Here is a 23,857-nt window from a genome sequence, read left to right as displayed (position 1 = left end):
TGTTCCAGCGAAAAGTAATAAATCGGATATAAACTCATAAAGTCTCGCTGTGATATTTGCAGGCCAGTGTCTACATTAAGGTCGCGCCCCATAAATGACATCAGACGATGATACGCGCGTGCGACACGATGATGTTCGAAATCTATTAATATATCCTCAGATGGCTCCTGATGCCCATTTATTCTCAACGAAACTTCAGAAACTCCAAGTGTATCAAATACCATTGGATTTCTTTCCTGGCTATCTGTTCTAGCACGGTATTGAAATGCAATGAAAATATGTCGTGGTGCTGATACTCCTTGTTGCGATGATATATGCCATGTAAACAACCCACCATTATCACCCTGAATAACGTCTGTGGTTGTTGTTTTCCAGGATAGCAGTGATTTACCGCCCGTGTCCATGAAAGACAACAGTCGTTGTTCTTCGGTGATTGACGGAGACAACACTGGCATCCACAACCACAGTTTAGTTAGTATTACCTGACCAGGGGCAACAGCAGCATCTCGCCAGATAGCGTCATTATCATCAGGTTTTCGCACAAGTACAACTGTGTGTTTGGCACCGAATATGACCTTGTGGACATCTCTGCAGAATCCAAAGATGTGAGACAATGGAATCACACCTGAGAACTCTTCATCTCCACTTAACATCGATCTACGTGTTGCAAAACCCAAATTAAAATTTTCGTTCATCGATGCAACTGCGTCACCGGCATTATTCATTGTTACATTCCTGTTCTCGGGGCTGTCGGTTATATCCTTTGCAAACATCATTGATGGTCCGGCTGATCTGGTGTAATCATCCGAGTATCTCGCCAACCCGAGAATTGTTGTGGCAACGTCGACGTTATCATGAATTGTTTCAATTTCTTTTCCATCTATCATGTAAATAGCGGATTTAAATAACGCCATGATGCCGTTGTTAACAAATCCAACTCGGTCGCCGATTCCGTAGTTAGTGTTATCATTCTTTAAAAGCCTACCTTCAACTTCGATGAAGGCCTCAGCGGGCAAGAAGTATCTACTTGTATCCTGGACCTGTAGTTCAATTCTTCCGCGTTGGTTAGGATCACGTGCTTCATAAGAATAATATTGAAAATCACGTACAGAATCATCTTTAAGTACTGGTTTGGACATATCAAACGCGTCATTGGATTTTCGTGCAAACATTATTATTATTTGTGATGATCTAATTAAAATGTTATCGTCACCGGAAACCACTACCAGCTATCAAATTAGCAGTTACACTATCTTGCAACGCTTTGGAGGTAATTCCTGCTGTTGCGATCTCAGCTAATTTCTGATTTATGGCCTTATTTACTACGCTACTAACATTTGCCGGCATAGCTTCAGTGGATGGTAGTTTTACTGGCACCAACCTCTCGACTGGGTTTTTTTTTCGTATCAGCTGTGCTAGTCGATCCTTGATTGATTGAAATGCTTTCCCGGCAAGACTACCAACAGTGCCAATGGCTTTATCCTTGACAACATCAGCGGCTTTCATCGCGAATTGTTTTGCTAACGGTCCAGCTTTCGGAGCGATTCTTGTGACTAAATCCCTAACAACATCACCGACTCCATCTCCGTAAACAACCTCGTATACTGGTAATCGTGAGTTTACTACTCTGACACTTCTTGGTCTGCGAAAAGAATCGTGTAGTATCATTTTATTTAATTATTGTTTATCTAACTGAATTTGCTAGCAAATTTAATTATTAGTCGCTGTGGTAACCGTCTGCGAGTTCATCAATGAGCCCCCGGTAGATGCTGATATCCATGATGCCACGCTGAAATAGTCTCTGACAGATATCTGCGGCTTCATTTATAATTTCCGGAGAATTGTTTCCGGCACGTCTTCCTCCGATGAGAACTTCCAACCGTGATACATCATCGATGATATTATTAGGGCAGGCAATAAAACCGGATCCTAAACCCTCCCCTGTTGATGGTACAATTCTTGGGGATAAAATGTCTTGAGGCAAACTTTCAGAAGATGTTGTTAAGCTAATTATCGGCGACCTAGTTTGTTTGAATTTTTGGCCCCGCGGACTTCCTTCAGATGCAGCCTCGTATTCACTTAACGGAGTTAGGTCAGGATCTATTGCTCTTCGCCGTGAAGGATATTGTTGTCGTTCTGTGTGTTGCAACGGTGATTTTTCTTCTTGAGGTTGCGATGGTGGAATTTCAAGTTTACGTATAGCATCTACAAGTCTATCGTATTTTGTATCGTCCCTGCTGATTTGTTTTTTATTTTCACGTATACGATACGAATATTTGATAAAATTATCATCTGTCATAGAACCGTGTTCTGGGTTTAAAGACACATCTCTTCTAATCAATCCTAACAGTATTGTCTCAGGTAATTTCTCTTCTGGTACATTTTTAAGAAGTTCAATATAATCCGGCGTAAATCTTTTGGCGGGGTCAGTAATTCTCCCTGTTACTCGCTTACCAGCAGGTACTGACACAACAACTTCATCGGGTGGAGGCGGGGGTTTAAGTCCAGCTGAAATATCCTGTAAAATTTTCCTTTGCTCTATTAAAGCCTCTTTGGTAACAGCTGCGGATTTTTCAGTAGCTTTGGTCACGGGTTTAAATAATTCCTCCGTAGTCTCTGCAAAGCCTTCCCGTGCTTGCTGTCTTAGTTGTAATTTTTGTCTGACACTATCACGGACAGGAAGAAATTTCTGAATTGCTTCGAGACGTTCTCGAGCTAATCTAGTCGTATGTGCTTCTCCAATATTTGCCATTATTTATTTGTCAATGATTTAATTCCGCTAACATAAAAATGTTTTTCCTTGGAAACTCATTTCCCAGAGCAGCAGAGGGGATGGACCCGACCCATGGATTTTTCAATAACGACCCCGCCACGGAAACTGTTTCAGATTTATTGAAGTAACCCAAGTTGTCAGTGCAAACTCAACGAGTTTGTCCCTGGAAACTCTTCGAGTTTTCGGGGGACATTTTTTTTTGTCCTGTATTCTGAATAGAAGGGTTTATTTCGTCGAAATAAGCCCTCTATCGAGGAATAGTTTCCTGGAGGGGTTTATTGTGCAAAAAGTTTCGGTCTGTACAGCCCCTCTGCTGCTTTATATTATGCATTATTTTAATGTATATATCACGTAAATATACAAGTTATTTTAGTATTTTAATATAAATATACATATGCAAATTTAGTAATATATACGACGACAACCACCATGACCATTGCATTTTTGTGAGAGCTAAATTTAGAACAATAGAATAAGTATAATAAATTTAACAGGAATTAATTTTTAAAGTCATAAATATAATTAATTAAATTATTATTAATGTATTAATACCCATACACAGCAAATGTACAAGTAATTTCATATTTTAACATAATTATATATGTTTAATATTTGTGTGTAGATATGTATTTATGTTTATATCACTTTATTTCCACAGCCGACAAGTCCCCCAACTACAAGTCTATTGTCGTCTGCCAAGACAAGATAGTCGTCCTAGACCTCAATACGTGGAAAGTCCACATACATCGACTCCATGATGGAAAATTCCTGGCATCGTCAGACAGACTGAAGCCAGTACCACGTGACATGTGTCTGATAGACGCCATGACAATTTGTGTCCTTCATCAAGACGGTCAGATACAAATGATGGCCATTGATACTACAGACATGTCACGTGATATTAAAACGACCAGGACTTTACGTCTAGATGGAGTAATGGATAAATATCATGGTGTTGTCAGATTGAATGACAGTCTTGTTGTCAGTGGTGTAAGACGGGGCACGATGTACTGGTGTGTTGTGTCTCTTGATGACGGACATGTTGACACAATTCACCGGATTTGTGAAGGGTACGGATTGAGTAGAATGACAACAAAAGACAACATGATTTATGTCTTGTGTTATGCTGGTTATGAATCCCCTGATAATACTGGTGTATATGGATTCGACATTTTGAATCCCAGTCAATGTAAATATACATACAAACATCAACGTCTACAAGACCCGACATCAATCGTTATAAATGAAGACAGGAATATTTTCGTATGTAACTATGGAGTCAGTGATGATTCCTGTATTCATCAACTTACAGCTTCATGTCAACTTGTCGCCATTTTCACACAGGGAATTCCATGGCGTCTCCAAGCCATATTCTGGGACAATGGACGTATGTATGCCAAATGCAGGGGGAGTCGTTACATTATTGTATTCCGTCCCGTGTATCAAGGTAATTCATATTTCTTATATTTTATTGACATTAAAAACTTTTAATGACGTAATAAATAAAATTACAAACTTAATTTATTGAAAATTCTCAAAGATTTCATTTTAAATTTAGAAAACAAAATGTCAACATGACAGTTTAGTCATGTTGATATGAAGTTACATATAAATAAAGCAGTAATTTGATGTTATAAAATTTATATTAAGTTCACTTTAATATTGTTAAGTGATTTACATTTATTTTTACTATTTATTTATAATATATTTATTTATATGTAAATAAAAATAACATAGATTTTATAGACATAATTTATCACCGATTGAAAAGGACGACGACATTTTATACCGAGTTTATCCACCAGGTGTCGCTTTCATTCCAAGCGCGTGCCATTCAATCTGGCTAAATATAGATTACAAAGATGGCCGTTGGATGTATTCACTTGTTCTATACACCGTATTTCTTGACACATATTTATTCTTTACCCAGGTCTTAATGTTCCCTTGCTTTAACAATGAATTTCTATTTATATTTTTTGTAACTAGAAATTTATATCACAAGATAACCGTCAGTAAAAAACAAAAAAATGATTTTAAAACCAAACGGAAGATGTTGTCATGAACCAGTCAGAGGTCTATGTCCTTTCCCAGCAACACATAGTTTTAATATTTCTAACACCATTTGTTAGAAAAAAATACAAGTTCACTAAAGGTACAGAATTCCTAATATTACGAAAATAAAAGGAATTACTTATCTAAGACGACGAACAATATCTCACTTGTCTGGCAAAACATGGACTCGCCCACGTAGCTGTGTTATTAAGGAAAATCACGTGTATTTGAAATACACAAAAGGTAACAGTGCTAGAAGACAGGTAGGTTATAAATTTGAAATTGATGAATGAAATGAGGAAGTTCTGTGCATTTGTTTCAAAGAATACGAAATTTTTCTTTCTTTTTGAATTATTTTAATATGTGGTTGGGTTTATAGTGAAATCATCTATAATTTTTAAGATTTTCATCTTGTTACATTTTAAGGAAATTTTAAGTTTCTAATTTTTTTAAAAATGCAATATTTGTTTCTCAGGTAACTTAACTTAAAGATACAAACCATTATTGTTTAATTTTCAAAAAGAACAAGAATACATTTTATCAAGCTAGATATGAGCAATCCCACCCCCCCCCACCCCCCCTCCCGAATTACCAAATAATTTTGCTTTGGGGTGGTTAAAAAAAAGTTACGAAGGAAAAGGAGGAAAGGAAGAAAGAATTGTATATCCACCCCACCTACTTTTTATAGATTTTATTTACTGACTTCAGTTTGAAAAGTTGGTGAATAAATTTATGAAAATAAAACAAACCTAGTTAAATGAAATAAGTCTGAATGTTATTTTATTGAGTTGATTTTTATGAATTAATTGGATTGAGCCAAGTGGTCTCAAAATCTTTTTGAGTAAGACACTCAGTCTATTTCAAGAAACACACACACACACACACACACACACATTTCATTAGATCAAATATTACGCCATGCTATTAAGGAACATCCAATGCATTTGAAATACACACAGGATAACAGGGCTATAACCCAATGATGTCAGTCAGGTTAGAAGTTATAAATAATTGATGTATGAAATTATTTTTGTGCAACGTTGCTATGGCTTTTTTATTTTTTATTTTATTTAATTAAGTCTTTTGCGGGGTATATAGGGAAGTCAGTCATAATTTTGAACTTTATTTATCAACCTAGATGCAAGTGTGATAGTCTAATCTCCTCCCCCAAACCCAGCGAACTCTCATATAATTTTGAAGTAAAAATAGTTGTGAAGGAAAAGGAAGAAAGAAAAGAATATCCATCCCACCCACTTTTAGAGATTTAATTTGCCGATCTATTAAATTTAAATTTATTTAAATTTTTTTTCAAAATGTGGAGAATATAAAACAAACATAATTAAATGAAATATTGTAAAATTAAGCCTGACTTTTGTTGATTTTTGTATTACATGCAGTTGGGTTTGAGCCGATTAGCCGGAAATGTTGCTGAGCAAGGCACTCAAGTTATTTCAAGACATTACCCCATCACATGGTCATTCTGAGATGCTTTCATTGCTTTCAGTGCTCAGCAGGTTGAACGAGAAGGAACAATCTTGTCTGGCCTTCCTGTAAATACTTTTGGCCATTAGAGCCCCTGATGTCTTATGACAATTGAATTGTTCCCAGACATATTTTACTGTAATCTTTAGTTTGTACAGATTTTAATAAATACCTCATTGAAATTCAATGTCTTGGTGGTATTGCCAATTAGCTGGGACAATTTTTCTTTTCCAGTAGGAAGTCGTACAGATTCAGAAGAACAAGGAAATGTAAGTAGTCCATTAATGCATCAATTATTGTTTCCATATTGTGTATTGATAGCTCACTTTCAGTATAACAGCATCACATTACACAACCTCTGATGTGTGATATGGATAGATGATCCACCTTTAATACTATTTACACAATCATATTTTTAAGTCAGGGTCTATTCTACAGTAGAAACAAAAAGTTAGGGGCAGGGGTAATTCCCCTCACTGTTTGAAAGTGATGGATTTTATTTTATAAATCATCACAGGTATATTTATAGACCAGGAGATTTTGGGGGATGGCCATTTTACATTATCTGATATTACTCCTAAACATCATAGAGAATAAATTTCCTGACACATTCATGCCAAGATATAGTTGATCTTAAATGAAAGTGTTCCCACGTGCATATCCAACATTTCCACCACATTGACCATCTCGATATTCAGAATGATTGATCATATCATCATGGGATTTTCACTAAAACACGTGATGTCATTTTGGTCTGAAATCAATATGACATCCAAAATAGATATAGCCATCTTGGCAACCACCATCTAACTAGTTTTAGAACTCCTAAACATAAAGTCATACCAGCTAGTCAGTTTCCTCTGATCTTACCCACTACATCTTAGATATTCTGAAATTTAGGTTGGGGTATGGGGTCAGAGTGCATTGCCCATCATAAAGTTGGAATTCACATAAACCACATTGGGGTAGCTGCTTATTAATAAGCCTGGCAAAATTAAATGGCATTACATTTACCTGTACTTACAAGAATGAACTGGAACATGTTTCATCTCCTCAAAAATTGTGAATAGAACGTTTATTACATTTTTATTTTTTGATGCAAGATATGCATCTAGTGTTGATAAAAGTTGACCTAGTACTCCATTTTTCATTGCTGGTACAAAAAGCCTAGCAGCCTATACATCCATGACATCAGAGGTTAAATTTTCATGTGATACCAATGTAAGTTCCCTTCCCAACGGTGTTGTACAAAAATCAAAATTAATTAATAAAAGTAGTTTGTGAAAAATGATAAGTTGATACATAATTTTCAGTATTATTCCAAGAACAATGACAAATTTGCTGCTGTTTCAGCAAGCTAAACAAGTCAGATTCATCACACAGAGAGAACATTTCAACATTTAGTCACATAATACTACAAAGATATCCAGCATGGCCATTTTTGCATAATTTTGACAGTCTTCTAGTTAATTCTTCTAAATTAAAAGCCATATCTGCATGGAGTTTAATTCTAGAAGACTTAATTTGATCTCAAGTTGGTCCTAAATAAATGGTGCTGATCTGATCTTGAATATGTTGGCCCTCTAGAAACTCATTTCATCAGTATCTCTGATAAAAGCTATATCAACATGAGGAGGTTTTCAACAAAATACTTCTTTTGATGTATTATTAGTTGAATGAAAGTTTTGCTCATCTGTCATCCAGTATGGCCCCATTGCATCTATCATCCAGTAAGGCCTATTGCATCTGTCATCCAGTATGGCCCCATTACACTTGTCATCCAGTATGGCCCCATTGCATCTGTCGTCCAGTATGGCCCCACTGCATCTGTCATCCAGTATGGCCCCATTGCAGCTTAGGGTTAAGAAGTTAGTGTTAGGAATGGTCAGTCTGGAGTCGGGGATAATCATGACATGATATTTCAGGAACTTCAAAGATATTATAATAGTTCATAAATGTTCATCAGTGTGTTCATGAACTTTGAGTACATGATTCATCAAAATTCTTGAAGTGTTCATGAACTTAGTTGTGGAACTTTCATGAACAGTTTGTTCTTGAACTCAAATGATGAACTGATCATGAACATTTGAAGAACATTCATGAACAGTTTCATGGTTGTTCATGAAGTCATGAATTTGTTTTCATAGGGATGTGACTGGGTGGGACATGATGCCCTGGTGATAGACATCACTATAAACTGTGACACTGCAGACATTGTAGTGATATGACTAAAAAATTGCTAAAGTTATGTTAAAAACCAAAATCAGACACACACTTGTTCTTGCTACTCATCCTAAACAGAAAATTGTATCGATAGACAACTTTCTTGAGAATATTTCATCTTCTGTTGTTAATCAGCAATGAAAACTATGTCAATATAACATCCAGTATGGTCACCTGGCTGATATTTTAAACATGTTGCCATTGTGAGATATCTTGACTTGGGTGTTTTAGTAGAAGATTTTGTTATGTCTGGTATATCCCATGTGAATGGACATTCAATATAAGCATGATAATAATTTGGTAAAATTTGTTTGAATCATTTGAAGGTTAAAATAAAGGTTAAAACTGTTGAGTAACATCAGTTAACAAAGAATGTACTGTTATAGTTTTATTTCATTTATATAACATTTCTGTATTTGTCATATAAATTTTAGCACTTTTTTACTCGAGTTTGAGAAATAAATAAGTATATTCATGTTGAGACTTCCTGAAGTGTGCTGCTGAGGTGCTAATATTTGTTAAAATTACTAATAATACTGTAGTTTTTTAAAACTCTCTCTCTCTCTCTCACAATATATATATATTTTAAATTACAACAGGATTATTACCAGATCTCAAACATAAAGAATATAATGGTAACATATGCCTTTTGAATTTCAAGAGCAGTGCAGGCATGAAAATGTTTTCACACAACTCTAGGTTTCAGAACAAACTCTCAACCATGAGTATGTATTCCACTCGAGTTTAGATCATCACTAATTTGGAAATTACTTACAAAAATACTTTGAATAATCAGATTTGAAAGCATTTGTCCATGAATTTGACCATTATCACAAGGATTTTATATTGCATAGCCATTTGCAGATAAATTTCCTTTGACTTGAAATTCATAACTCATTATTTTTGTTGTTTCTTCATGATGTTTAAATGCTGTGATGAACTTAACTGTCAGAAGATATTGTAATATTTACTCAACTTAACTGCTATAGAAAGATAAACTTCATATAAAGTGTTCAGCAAAACTGAAGACAGATGTGGCATGGATGGGACAAATAGTTTGGAGAGAAATACTGCAAAATATTTATGTATATCCTTTTCTAAAGAGTGTGACTTTATTTTTGCCTGCCGATATGATTCACGTGTTGATATGTACAAAATGTATTCATTTTGCTTTTTAAAAACAAATAAGAGTATTTTTTTGTTGGATACAGTGCATATGGTTTTTATTTAGTGACTCACACAATGCAGACCGTAAACTGGGTTTTGTTTGCATCAGATTCAGTCTTGAACCATTTCTGCACCAAAAAAGAAAATCCATGCTAATTATATACAATTTACAGCATGCTTGCTTTTTGCTTTCTTATGCACCCTTTGGCTTTTAATCACCCTCTGCTTCATGCTAACCTGCTTTGTAACATAGCTGCATGGTGAATGGTATCTGTTCTATGTTCCATATAAGCCATTAGCCAGGAAACCTAGTACAGGACCTGGGGGTTCGGGTTAGAGGAAGACATGATTGGTTTGATTTGTGGGTTTTAACACTGTTTTTCAGTAATGATAGTATATATATGCTGGCCAGTATATTTGGTGGAGGGATAACCTGGGAAGCTACCAGCAAGTTTTTCACATACCCACTTGGATGAGCATCCCAAATCAGGCAGATATGAGATGTGCAAGTAATCTGTAAAGGTGAGATTATTAGACCACTTGGCCACCCATGGCTCCAGAAGAGGGATAAAGTGTGGAACAGTTTACATGGTTTGTGTAGTGAATACAATCTATATTGTGATAACCAGTTATATTTTTTTCCCAGTCACTGTGCAGCTTTTGTTTCACATATTCCTGCACAGTAAAATGCACATACTGATATCCAATAACTATCCATTAGTTCAGTCTCTGTGTTGCATATTTGCCCCAGGTATACATGCAGTTGACACATATTCCCAAGAATAGATGAAGCAGAGTCCTACATACATGTAACAGACTTAGGTTCAAATACAACGTAATTGGTGTAACTGAGTAATTATTTACAATTACACTGTATTTGCAACTGTAATTGCAAATCACCAATATTGTGATGTCCTTTGGTAGCGTGTGTTTAAATGACTGTCACCATTGTGGATGTATGTAGTAATATGCAATTAAAGTGTAATAAAGTGAATGCATGTTTGCATAGGTATCTTAAAATTAATTGAATAACGAAACCCTGATATTAGGTTCCTTAGTTTTATTGCAAAAATAAAATTCAAATTCAACAATAACACATGTAAATATGTAATTAAACGATATGATTAAGAATTAAAAATAATTGAAACTATCATCCTATTTGATTATACTGCCACAGTGGTGAATATCACAGTAAAACAGAAAAAATACTTTGGCTAATAACAAAAAACTCAATTACACCAGTTTAAAAAAATACTATGGATTTAAAATGAAAATTTCAGATCAGTAAACCTTTTGAATGGACAGATAATCTTTGCTATAAGAAAATTAAATCTGTATGCTTATAATTTTAGAGAAATCATGTACATGTGATGATTTTACCTATTACTTACCCCTTATATGAAATAGACTATAATCAAACAATTTTTATTTAGTATAAGTTGAGGCACTAGTAGATTAGGCATATGTACCTATAATTTTAATTTCTGACCTAAAACTGGGATAGATCCTTAAGATAAATGTTTGACCATCTTCCCAGTTCCGACAAACTTCTAAATCCTGTAAGGCATACAGAATTCAGCAGAAAATCCCCCCCCCCCCTTCTAAGGAGTATGTTCAGGAAAATAAGAATATTCAATGAAAGACTATATTTTTTTTTACAGTAACCTAATAAATATTTATTAAACAATAATTACTTTACAAGGAACAGTTTCTTTGTGGAGAATGATAAAAACAGTCTTCTACAAAACTTCAATGAAAAACTAGCAATGACCTGGAAGTGAACTCTAGCGAGGTCACCACATGAGGTCTAACACTACATTAGACTAAGAAGTAAGAGTCAGGAAAGCAATTGCCAACTGCAGGCTCAAAACAATTAACGGTAAGAAAATTAAATAACATACAGGTATTTTAATATCAGAGTGGGTTGGATTCACTGTCAATGAATTTCATTGCTGATTGTTCTTAAAACCATGCTCATCACATCTTGATGACACCCCACCCCCATATAACCCTTTTGTCCCATCGTCACTCTTTTGGTAACATCCATATGCAACACAGTGCACCATAGTTGCTGTACAAAATCCCAATCATAAGATATATCACATAGACATTTATGTGGGGAAATCAAACAATTGAATGACTAGGTTGAATTGATGGGATAAATGTACGTCATATCCGCTTTTTGGTATGCGGAAACTACTGATTGAATTTTCACTTGATGACATCTTATGACATCTGTTTATCTCTAAATGAAATGTAGATGAGACCTCACATATGGTTGCCTGGACAGCCATATTAAATATCTTGCTACTCTGTATTTGAAAGTAACATTGACATGGGTTTACATCAAAAGATTTCTTATAATATGTAGTTGCTTCTGAATAAAACAAAATATAGTGTTATTTCAAGTATAATTTGTTTTGGGAGGTCTTTTTTATTAGAACCTCTTTGATCTGGAAAATAGTCAGGATTTTTAGACTTTCCAGAACTTAAAACTAGGAAAAGGATTTGACTGACATCAGATTGGCATCTTATCATATTTATTTTCTCATGATGATATGAAAAGAAGTAATCTCTTTGGAATTTATAAGCTGAGTCATAAACACAGAAATTTAATTCCACACATATAATAATAATAATAATAATAATAATAATCATAATATTTTAGATCCTGTTAATGAGTCATAGACACAGAAATAGAATAATAATTATAATAATTATAATAATAATACAAACTTTATTTAATAATAATAATAATAATAATAATGAAGACTTTGTATAGCACCTAATCTTGAGAAGCTCTAAGCGCTTTACAACATTAGACAACAGATGTTTAAGAGGATGAAGTGACAATATACAAACACACATGCATGCAAACAGTTCAGATGTTTAAGGGTATGAAGTGACAATATACAAACACACATGCATGCAAACAGTTCAGATGTTTAAGGGTATGAAGTGACAATATACAAACACACATGCATGCAAACAGTTCAGATATTTAAGGGCATGAAGTGACAATATTAATATACAAACACATTTATAAAAATAGTTCAGATGTTTAAAAGTTTGAAGGAAGTGTCTGTGTGTGGTTTGGATTTGTAATGTAGCTTTAATTTGTTTTCGGTCATATCACTACGATGTCTGCAGTGTGACCGTTTTTAGTGATGACTAGCACTGGGGAATCATGCTGCAGACATGTAGGATCATGTCCCACCCATTCACATTATTTCGACACCAATAGGCCAACCAGTCCTAACACTAACCTCTTAATGCTGATCGCCAAGCGAGGCAGCTGTGAGTACCATTTTTATAAATCTTGGGAATGACTTTGCTGGGGTTCGAACCCATGACCTCCCACATCTGTGGCAGATGGTCTAAACACTTAGGCTACCAGAGCAGTCAGTATGAAGTGACAGTATACAAACACATGTCCAAACAGTTCTAATATTTAAGAGTATGAATAGCTAATATACAAACCTGCATGCATACAAACAGTTCATATGTTAGTATGAAGTGACGGCACACACACACACACAGAGTTGAATTCATCCCCACATATAAATAGAGACAATTCTCACTTTCTTTACACTAAATTACAAAAGTCTTGAGATGGTTATCTTATCCAAAAACTTGATTAGCTTCCAACATTCATTAGCAATATCTGTTTCGTTTCAGATGATGAGAAATAAATATAGAAAAGGTATAATAGTAGGTTACAAGAAAGATAGCAGAACAAGTTTACTTTATTTAGTAATTTTGAGAAATCAATGTAAAAAGGCAGAACATAGGTTACAAGATGGAAGAGGCATGTCTGCTTCATTTAGTAATATTCTTGTATGGTATAGACATAGAATAGCAGCCATCAATGAGCTTGTAAAATTTCCCCTTTAGCCAGGTGGCCTTGATACAAAGGGTCCCTAACTGGACCATGAGAGAAATGTTGCATGGAAGGAGTGCAAGACATGACAAGGAGAATATGTGCAATTGCAACTAAAGAAAGTTAACCTTTCATATGTTTTAGATTAACTGGCCAAAAGTTGTGTAATAATATGGTATTGAACCTGCATCTGTTTTGTAATGTATTGATGCTCATGTGTCCATCATTGTTTTACAGATTGAAATGGTTTCTTATACAGACTTGAAAACATATAGTGCAGGGAAATATCTATACTTGGTGATTAAGAGCAAATTAAGATTGCTTCAAAAATGGGTTCAAATTACTCTTGACTCAGATGTGATTGTTGTTGTTGTTGTAGGGTTTTTGCCATTTTTCAGCACAGGATAGGTTATACATGGCGGCCAGTATAAATGGTGGCGGAAGAACCCGGTAAAACCCCTTAAGGAACCACCAACACAAGAAGCTACTGGCAAGGTTTCTGACATATCCACATTGGTCAATACCCATGACTAAAACCCACACAGACAGATGTGATTGAATAGTATTTTTGACAACTGTCAGTGTATACCCTAGGTGTGCCATCACCTTGGTGTCAAAACCAGGTGTCAACCTGAGAAAAAAAAAAAAAAAAAACTAAAAACTTTGGTATCAAAACTGGTGAAATAAAAAAAAATATGGGATCTCTGAAGCACATATGAGGGTAGAGGGAAAACGGAGTAACTGGATTGAAATTATATATGCTTTACACCTTAAAAACAACAGATTTAAAAAAAAAAACTAACCACAACTGACATCCAACTCCTGATGCGTCGAAAAATTTCTGCTGACAATTCTGATTAATATGATAACAAAAAAATATAATTATTGACCTGGAGTTGTACACTACATTGAAGTGGTTTGTGGTGCATAAATGATGGAAAAACACTGTTAATTCTGTAAGGTTTGGAGTTAAGTAAGGTTCAAAGTTATCCTTTATGCATATGTCATTAAGTTGTTTTATGTGGGAGGGAGGATGCAGCATGCACTATGGAAACCTGTCTTAAGAGGAGATATATAATTGTCCCTCCCTCAACAATTCTTGTTAAAGTAATTGTAATGGCTAATCTGAAATATGAACAGGACAACAGTTTGATCTGAAAATGAACGATATATTTTTTGAGCATTTGATTTGTAGTACTTAATCTAGAAGTGTTTGTTGGGTAATTGGCTTAAATTCCATCCCCAAGGTGATGAGAATGGAGCATCCCGTTAAACACACATACCCATTCAGAAGGTGTGTATGATTTGGATTTTTAACATAGCTTTAACAGTTTTTGAGTCATATCGCTATGATGTCTGCAGTGTGGCAGTTTATAGTGATGTCTAGCACTGGGGCATCATGCCACGGACATGTAGCATGATGTCCCACCCAGTCACATTATCCTGACACCAGGCTGACCAGTCCTAACCCTAACCTCTTAATGCTGAGCACCAAGCGAGGCAGCTGTTAGTACCATTTTTGTAGGTCTTTGGTATGAATTGGCCGGGGATCGAACCCATGACCTCCCGCATCCAAGGTGGATGCTCTAACCACTAGGGCACCGGAGTGGTTCATTAAGAAGGTAAATACAACTGTCCTTCTCCTGACTCAAGTTACTTTTCTTAATATTTGTTGAACTGAAGTACATGTTTTCCTGATCTATTCATTTCCAGTTTATCTCATGTTTGATTAAAAAATGTATTTGGGTAGTTTTGAGAATGTTTTGGTGTTGGGACATTAGGAAGATTAGACTGTCCCTTTCTCCTCGCATGAATTAGATTTGTTCATTTTGATTAAACTGAGTTAAAAATTTATTTCCTGATTTACTAAATTCCATTTTGTTTTTCTCATTATATCTTCCCTTCTTGTACCCATGATTTCATATATATTGTTATGTATATTTAATTTGCTTTGTTTTGCTAGATTACTTTTATTAATTATATGCTATGGATAATTGTGCAAATTTGTGGGTTGACTTTGTCCAAAATTAAGTTCATCCTCTACCTGACCTGAATCATTGAATTTGGTTTTGTAAACAACATATTTATCTCATTCTAAGTCGAGAACTTTGGAAATAACCCATGAATTGCTAGGTCTACAAGTTGTTTACTACATTTTTAATTATAATTTTAGAAACAAACCTATTAATTATAACTAGGATTTTATCTTGTCAACATTTAGAACCTTCTAGAATCAACTTTTCCATTAGGTAATAGTTTTATTTAGAAAATGTTAATTGTGACCTGAGGTTAAGAAGAGGACTTGTTTTTCTAGAAATTATTTATGCATGCTTTTATTATAACATGTAGTTTAGTATCCTGCTGGTTCTTACACAGTGATCATGGGGGTTAATTTTTCAAGCCTTATAAAGTTATTTCCCCTGTCCACTATGAATCATGTAGGCCTCTTAGTAATATTGCTTGAATTTTAGTGGCTGTTATTTAGCAAAGAATATTTTGTCCATGCTAGTTTAAATTTTATATTTAAATGTTAAGATTCTACCTTACACTTCAGTTTCTCCAAAACATGTTTTCTGTATCTAATTGCATATATTTTCATCTTTTCTATTTCCCATATTTTAGGATCCAAAATTCTCTTTTATTAGTCTTTTAGTTTTTTTAACATCTTGAGGGATTGATTTTGCAAATTTGATGGAAGTTTTGAGGTTTATTCCAACTCATTATAATAATTAGCCATAATGAAATTATTTTGCAATTTGTGAAACACAAAGTTTATAAATATCATGTTTTCCATGTGAATACATATTTTTGAAGTTTTTGAAAGTATATTTTGAAAATTACAAATTCGTTTGTTTGTGGTTTTAACCATGTTATTCCTAATGCTTTTGTGCATTGTTTTTATGAGTTCTCGTGGGAGTCCGACACGATTCTTTATTTTCCTTTTAATAATATTTCTGTCTTAGAATGGTTTACATGTATTTGTAAACTGAGTTTCTTTATTGCTTTTACAATTTGTCTTTATTTTTCCATAATTCCTAAGTTCTAAGACTTAGAGTCGCTACCACATTTAGTAATATAGATATGCTATTTCTCTGATTTTTCTGAAATTTTGGATCTCGGTCTAAACCTGTATACCGACCCATTCTTTTCAAGTCCGAAATTTGGAACTTATTGACTTGACTATGCAGACATTCAATGATGTACATACAATAAGCACGTGTACGAATTGTGGTATACAAACCATTGATTGGTGGGCATGACAGTCAATCAACCAATCCGAAACGACCATGCTGTGGGAGCGGGACCTAGCATGTTCATCACACATTGCAAACCGTGATTTAAATCACCAAAATTCTTACATTAATCGGAGATATCATCAGTAATGACAACCTTACCCGGATATTTGGATGTAACCTTTGACTGCTTGAGGAGGTAATTATATTTGACACTCTTGCATTGTTGTACAAGATATGCCAAAAGTTAACGATGATGTTGTTTTACCAGGGGCCATCTCAAAATGTTTGCGTATTACTCCAATAACAATGCGTGCTACTAAAATCAGCTGATCGGGAGAATACGCAAGGTTGAGGCATAACATTAAGAGTAAATTGGAGAACATTTATTTCAATAATTAAAATGACGACAGCCTACTATGTACGTATTATAACACGCGTTTTAAAGAGAAACATTTCCGCAAGAAAATATTTAATTTTTAAGTTTCATAAAATAATAAAAAATTTCTTTGCTGCTATGCACCACACCCCAACCCGCTTCATTAGTTTCTGAACTCATTTGTACATGGCACTACTATTTCTGTGATTTCTGAGGCAAGAAAATGATTTTGCAGTCGGCCGACCATCCTTGTTTCTCATTGCTACCGTAACAGTTTTTCCCCATGGTAAAAAAGTACAATACCAAAAACAAAAAGAGAACGGAACAAAAAAATTAATTTAAAAAAAATAAATAAACAGCAGCAAACTACAATCACATTTTTTAAAAATAGCTTTAAAGTTGCCTACCATGATTTCAAAACCAGTGCAAAAGGAAATGCATTTTTTCTATGATGTACAAAGTTCTGATAAAGGGGAACCACTCTTTACGTATTGTAGCCTGAATCGTTAAAATGCATATTTCTTGATGTTTAGAATGATTAATATGATAAAAATGAAAAGCCCTTTTCCCAAAATTTAGAAGTAGTCAATAAATTGATTTGTTTGCTGAAATATCAATGATAAAATAAAGGTTTCCAAGGTTGGATGATTCTTTTTCTTTATCTTCAGTTGAGCATCAGTCTTCATGTTTGAAATGAATATATATATCATTGTTGCTCACAAGGATCATGGATGTAAACAAGACCAAATGAAGGTTTAAAGTATGCATCTAGGAACACAATTCAAGTCCATTTTAGAGTTATGTCTCTTTAGTGTCACTAGAATGATTTGTTATATTCTGGGGCTCAATGTGGGGATAGTTGTTGGAACAAAGAGATGTTGCCAGTGCATGCGATAATTTGTATGAATTTGCATATTTGGAAACCAGTGATGCCTGAGAACAACAGCGAATTGGTTTTAAGTTGTGCGTATGAAAATACACTCAGTACAACAATTGCTAATCAGCCGTTTACCTTCAAACTGCTCATCTCGACACAAGTCATTCATTTCATATAGATATATCGTAGCACTTACCACAACTTCTTTTTTGAAACTGTCTATTGTTGACACATCTTAGCTCCGTCCCAGCATATATAGCTGGTTAGAACTTAGAAGTGACACCCTGATTATATCTGAAAGTGTATTTATTGTGGGTTGACCCTGTCCTCCCATAAATTATCTGTGTATGTTCATTGTATAAAAACAGTAATGTTGATTTTTAATTTTGCAGGGTTAATTTCTTTTGTATCATCATATTTGTAAGTTTTTTTTAAATCCCATGAAGTCAAAATTTTATGTACTTTCCAACCCCCATAGGACTTTTTAGGGGTTCGAGTTCCATAAGTTTTGACTTCCGATTTAGGGTCGTACTATTGCCCCAGTGACATGTTAATATCGTGGGCCAATTTCCTCCCCTATGTTTTTCTTTGTATTGTTTTTTATGTAGCTGACTTTGCCAGAGTCATTTAACCCATTTTATTCGTGTATTAGTTTGCGCATACATAAATATATGCACATATTTTTTTTATTATTTATTTTTTTAAATTTTGTTTCACGTATGTTTTTTTTGTATTGGCTTACCTATATCAAATGGTTCCAGTCTTTCTCTTAGGTAAGTATATAAGAATAATAAAGTGTGTATATATGTTTGTATGTTTGTGTATCTTGGGGGGGGGTTGTGTAGTATGTCTTCGCATACTTTTTTTTTTTTAATATTAGATTTTAAAAGTGTGGTGTTTTTTTTTTAAGGTTCAATTTTTTTCACTTTTTAGTGCTTATATCTTAATTCGGTGTAGTTCTCTTTTCCCCGTTTGTCAAACAGGCAGTTGAGAGCTATATTAGGTTTTAATTGATGTTCCGTAGTACTCTTATGTTTCTAATCATTTTGTATACTTTTGGGTAGTATTATATTTCCATTAGTTTCTTATTTGGTTGAGCCAAATAGTTTATTATGTAGGTCTTATGTACGTGTACTAGATCTTAATGTGTTACTTGAGTTTGTATATTATTTGTTCAAAGCTGGTTTCAGTACATTTCGCTGAAGAATTTGCCCCGGGTCAGTCTTCATGAAATGATCCGTGGGCAAATTTACCTCCTGGCGCTCTATTTCAATTTTGGTGTTGGGGCAAACATTTTCCTGCCATCAAGCAGCGGGATGCTCTGTAGTGGAAACTTCTGAGACTGTCTGAAGGTTTCTGGTAGTCCATCAGGCTTGTTTATGTATATATAATTATTTCCTTAAGTTTTGATTAAATTTTGAATAAGATGGTTATATGACTGGGCATAGGTTCCATCATCAGAAACTTTAATAACCGTCTGAGATTGAGTCTCTGTCACATTCATCGTTCATCTATTAGTTTACTTTCCAATTTTAACGTTCAGTTAGTACTGTATCTTTTCTTTATTAACATATAATTTTTAAGTTTAATTATATTTTAATTGAATTATTTCTTCATCGTTTCTTATTTGTGTTCAATTTTACTAGATTACTTATAAAAAAGAGGTTTGCGGATGAGTCCCTTTCAGGTATCATTTTCTCAAATGAATTTTCATTCTCCACCCCGTTTTTATTTATATAGCTCTATTCATAATGGTCTAAATTGTACTAGTTCATATTTATATAAAAAGGATTATAAGGGAGGGTGAGCCGCTATGAGTCCCTTTCGGGTATTGGTTATGATTTCTCACATGGCATCCCGCCCTTATTTGTAGTTTGATTTTTGAATTTTTCTTTGAATTATCATTTGTTATGGCGGAGGGATTTCTGCAGGTCCCTTTTGGGCATCATGATTACCTGTCTAAACATCTGTTTTCTTTGTCTTGACATGACTTGTACATGCCAACCATTATGTTTTTGGTGAAATTATCCACTTTTTTTTTACACCAAAATACATCTTACTCTTGCCTGACTATATGGATAATGCTTTTCCAGTACATTTAAAAATAAAAATAAAGCCATAACACGTGTTTTGTAATTTTTATTATCATCTCTTTAATCACACTCATCATATTAATTTTAAAATATTATAGGATTAAATGATCATTGTTGGGTGTGATGTGGTGTGATTTTGATTTTTAACGTAGCTTTTAAAAAATGTTCAGTCATATTGCTACGATGTCTGCAATGTGGCAATTTATATTGATGTCTAGCACTGGGCCGTCATGCCGCAGACATGTAGCATGATGTCCCACCCAGTCACATTATCCTGACACCGGGTCGACCAGTCCTAACACTAACTCTTAATGCTGAGCGCCAAGTGAGGCAGATGTTAGTACCATTTTTGTAAGTCTTTGATATGACTCGCCTGGGGATTGAACCCACGACCTCCCGCATCCGAGGCGGGCACTCTAACCACTAGGCCACCGGAGCGGTTTCATTGTTGGGTATTTATCGATGTGTAAATTTGCGATAGAATACATATCCCTATCTTAGCTAGCCAAGATTCCTTGATTCTATATGCAGTGATACTGGGTAGAATGTCGTAGCGGGTCATGCCAGTGATATACTGTTTTGATCGGAAATCACAGGAGTGGGTGGGTGGGTGCTTGTTGTTATTATTATTATGGTGTAAGGCGTTGATATAGGTAAAAATTCACATCAGATGATCTGGTAAAAAGGAACCAAAAGTAGTTCGCAAAATTTATCGATGTGTGAAAAATTCCAGATCAGTATCACGTGACCATTTGCATCCAGTCAAAGCGAAGAAAATTATGTCAATTCATAACAATTGGAATTACTGTTAAATGAAATATTGCTTTGTCAGAAGAATGCAGGAGTTACGTTTTTTCCATTGCAGGCCACATTAAGTCAGATGTTTTATCAATAAAATATGATGAAATATATGACAACACAAAATGACCTTGTATGTTTTTTTTAATTGATAAAACAGCAGACTCTTGTGTCTATTGTTGACAATTCTTAGCTCCGTCCCAGCATATATAGCCGGTTAGAACTTAGAAGTGACATCTTGATTATATCTAAAAGTGTATTTATTGTGGGTTGACCCTGTCCTCCATTAATACATCTGTGTATGTTCATTGTATAAAAACAATAATGTTGATTTTGAATTTTGCAGGGTTAATTTCTTTTTTTATCATCAAATTTGTAAGTTTTTTTTTAAATCCCATGAAGTCAAAATCTTATGTACTTTCCAACCCCCATAGGACTTTTTAGGGGTCCGAGTTCCATAAGTTTGGACTTCCGATTTAGGGAGGGTCGTACTGTTGCCCCAGTGACATGTTAATGTCATGGGCCAATTTCCTCCCCCTTGTTTTTTCTTTTTATTATGTTTTTTATGTAGTTGACTTTGCCAGAGTCATTTAGCCCCGTTTATTCGTGTGTGTATATATATATATATATATATATATACCTTTTTTTCCACATATATTTTTTTGTATTGGCTTATCTATGTCAAATGGTTCCACTCTTTCTCTTAGGTAAGTATATAAGAGTAATAAGTGTGTATATATGTTTGTATGTTTGTGCATTGTGTAGGGGGGTTTGTAGTATGTCTTCGCATACTGTTTTTTATTGGGTTTTAGAAGGATGGTGGTTTTTCTTATAGTTCAATTTTTTGCACTTTTTAGTGCATGTATCTTAATTCGGAGTATTTCTCTCTTCCCGTTTGTCAAACAGGGAGTTGAGCTATATTAAGTTTTAATTGATGTACCATAGTACTCTTACATTTCTAGTCATTATGTAAACGTTTTGGTAGTATTACATTTTCATTAGTTTCTTATTTAGTTGAGTCAGTTTGTTTATGTTGTAGGTCTTAAATACCTGTGTTCGATCTAAATATGTTAATTGAGTTTGTATATTATTTTCTCGAGGCTGGTTTTCGGTACATATCGCTGAGGAATTTGCCCCGGGTCCAACTTCATGAAATGATCCATGGAAACGTCCGAGTCTGTCTGAAGGTCTCTGGTAGTACATCAGGCTTGTTCATGTATATATAATTATTTTCGTGAGTTTTAATTTGGAAAAAGATGGTTATATGACTGTGGCACAGGTTCCATCATCAGAAACTTTAATAAACGTTTGAGATTAATTCTCTGTCACATTCATCGTTCATCTATTAACTTACTTTTCCAATTTTAATGTTCAATTAGTACTGTAATATCTCTTTATTGTACATGTAATATAATTTTACAGTTAAATTGTATTATTTTAATTGAAGGAAATTTTTTTTTCCTTATTTTTTTCTTCTTGGTTATGTTCAATTTTTATTGAATTACTTATAAAGAAGAGGTTAACAGATAAATCCCTTTCGGGTATCATTTCTCATATGATTTTCCATCCCCCGCCTCGTCTTTATTTATATAAATATCTTCTATTCAAAATGATCTAAAATTAAATAGTTTGCATTTATGAAAAATGAATTATAAGGGATGGGGAGCCGATATGAATCCATTTCGGGTGTCATTTATGTGATTTCTCACATGGCATCCCGCCCTTATTTATAATTTGAGTTTTGAATTTAAGTTAAGATACCTAATTGTTGTTTCCATTTATTCTACCAGAGGGATTTCTGCAGGCCCCTTTTGGGAATCATGATAATCTCCTGTTTTGTTCCCTCTATTAATTCTTCGTATAAGATGGTAATTTATAATTTTGTGCTCAATCATATTTGTATTGCTTGAGTTAGATGTGGAGGAGCTCCGAGGGGTCTTGTTAAAAAATCAGATATGATCTGTCCCTCTTGGAGCCCCACCACAGCTTGTTTTATTGTAGTCAAATCCGCTATACATGGTTGTTTGTTTATTTTGTACTGGTCAATGAAGCTACAACGGCGGACAGACTTTATCACCAGTCGTAGTATCCTTCATGTATATTAGAAGAGAAAGTCTGTGTGTTCTCATTATAGAGCGGTCACGTGGTAGCCACTTGGTTTTACAATATTAGTTCCTTGTTTGCAAGCAAACACATTCTTCCCTCTCTCCTGGTGTGTTTTCACTAGCCTATAGGCTCTCCAGGCCGGGGATTTCTTATTGTAATAGTAAAATGTTAATTAATGTTAATAAATGTTGATAAGTTTTAATAAATGTTAATGTCTGATGTTATTTAATTAGCCATTAGGCTTTTCAGACATTATTCTGCTTCAATGCTCCATATTTTACTATTTCTTTCACTGATTGCGTGGTAAATGAAATTAATAACTGTTTGGTATGTTTTTTTATCGTTAATATATGCTGTATGTAGTAGGTTTAGTGGATTAAAATTACCTAGCTTGTCAGTTATTTGGTTTATTACTTCAGTTCTCTCATTATTTAAATGTGTACATTCTAATATTATATGTTCTTTTCTATCTGTAGCAGTATTAATAGTAAACATTTTGGTATAGAGTGTATCATATTTCTTCTATATGCATGTTCTTGTGTCCACCATGCATTATGGATAGAGATAAATATTACCATATTTGTTTGGTTCTTTTATTTCTCTACAGTGTTTCCACACTTTAATCCAATCTACATTAGGTACTTGAATTTCTATTTTATTAGGATCCGAATTTGTTATTTCATTTATTTGTTTCTCTATTAATGGTCTGTTGTTGAATATTTGCCACATATTAGCGTGATCTTTGAATTTCCTAATTGTCATATTGACTTTGTATATACATCTAGGTGGTGGTT

At 34.3% G+C, this 23,857-nt stretch overlaps 1 protein-coding gene across 2 annotated transcripts in view; it reads left to right on the top strand.

Moving 5' to 3' along the window:
• The first annotated feature begins 6,502 nt into the window (after nt 1-6,502).
• The window catches only part of LOC149789929 (uncharacterized), a 160,198-nt gene continuing 142,843 nt past the window's right edge, over nt 6,503-23,857 (top strand). Inside the window, exon 1 of one of the 2 annotated variants that reach the window (XM_089971994.1) lies at nt 6,503-6,576. The gene's annotated coding sequence lies outside the window, so the exon portion shown is untranslated. Of the gene's footprint in view, nt 6,577-16,562; nt 17,010-23,857 lie in introns of those variants that run through there. The other variant, XM_089971993.1, reaches the window with a different exon arrangement.

The sequence above is a fragment of the Sinohyriopsis cumingii genome, chromosome 10, assembly GCF_028554795.1.
Source record: "Sinohyriopsis cumingii isolate HCF-2022 chromosome 10, ASM2855479v2, whole genome shotgun sequence".
In the NCBI taxonomy this organism is placed as follows: Eukaryota; Metazoa; Mollusca; class Bivalvia; order Unionida; family Unionidae; genus Sinohyriopsis; species Sinohyriopsis cumingii.
Note: the sequence above shows the minus strand (reverse complement) of the source record. Positions and strands in the feature narration are given on the sequence as shown.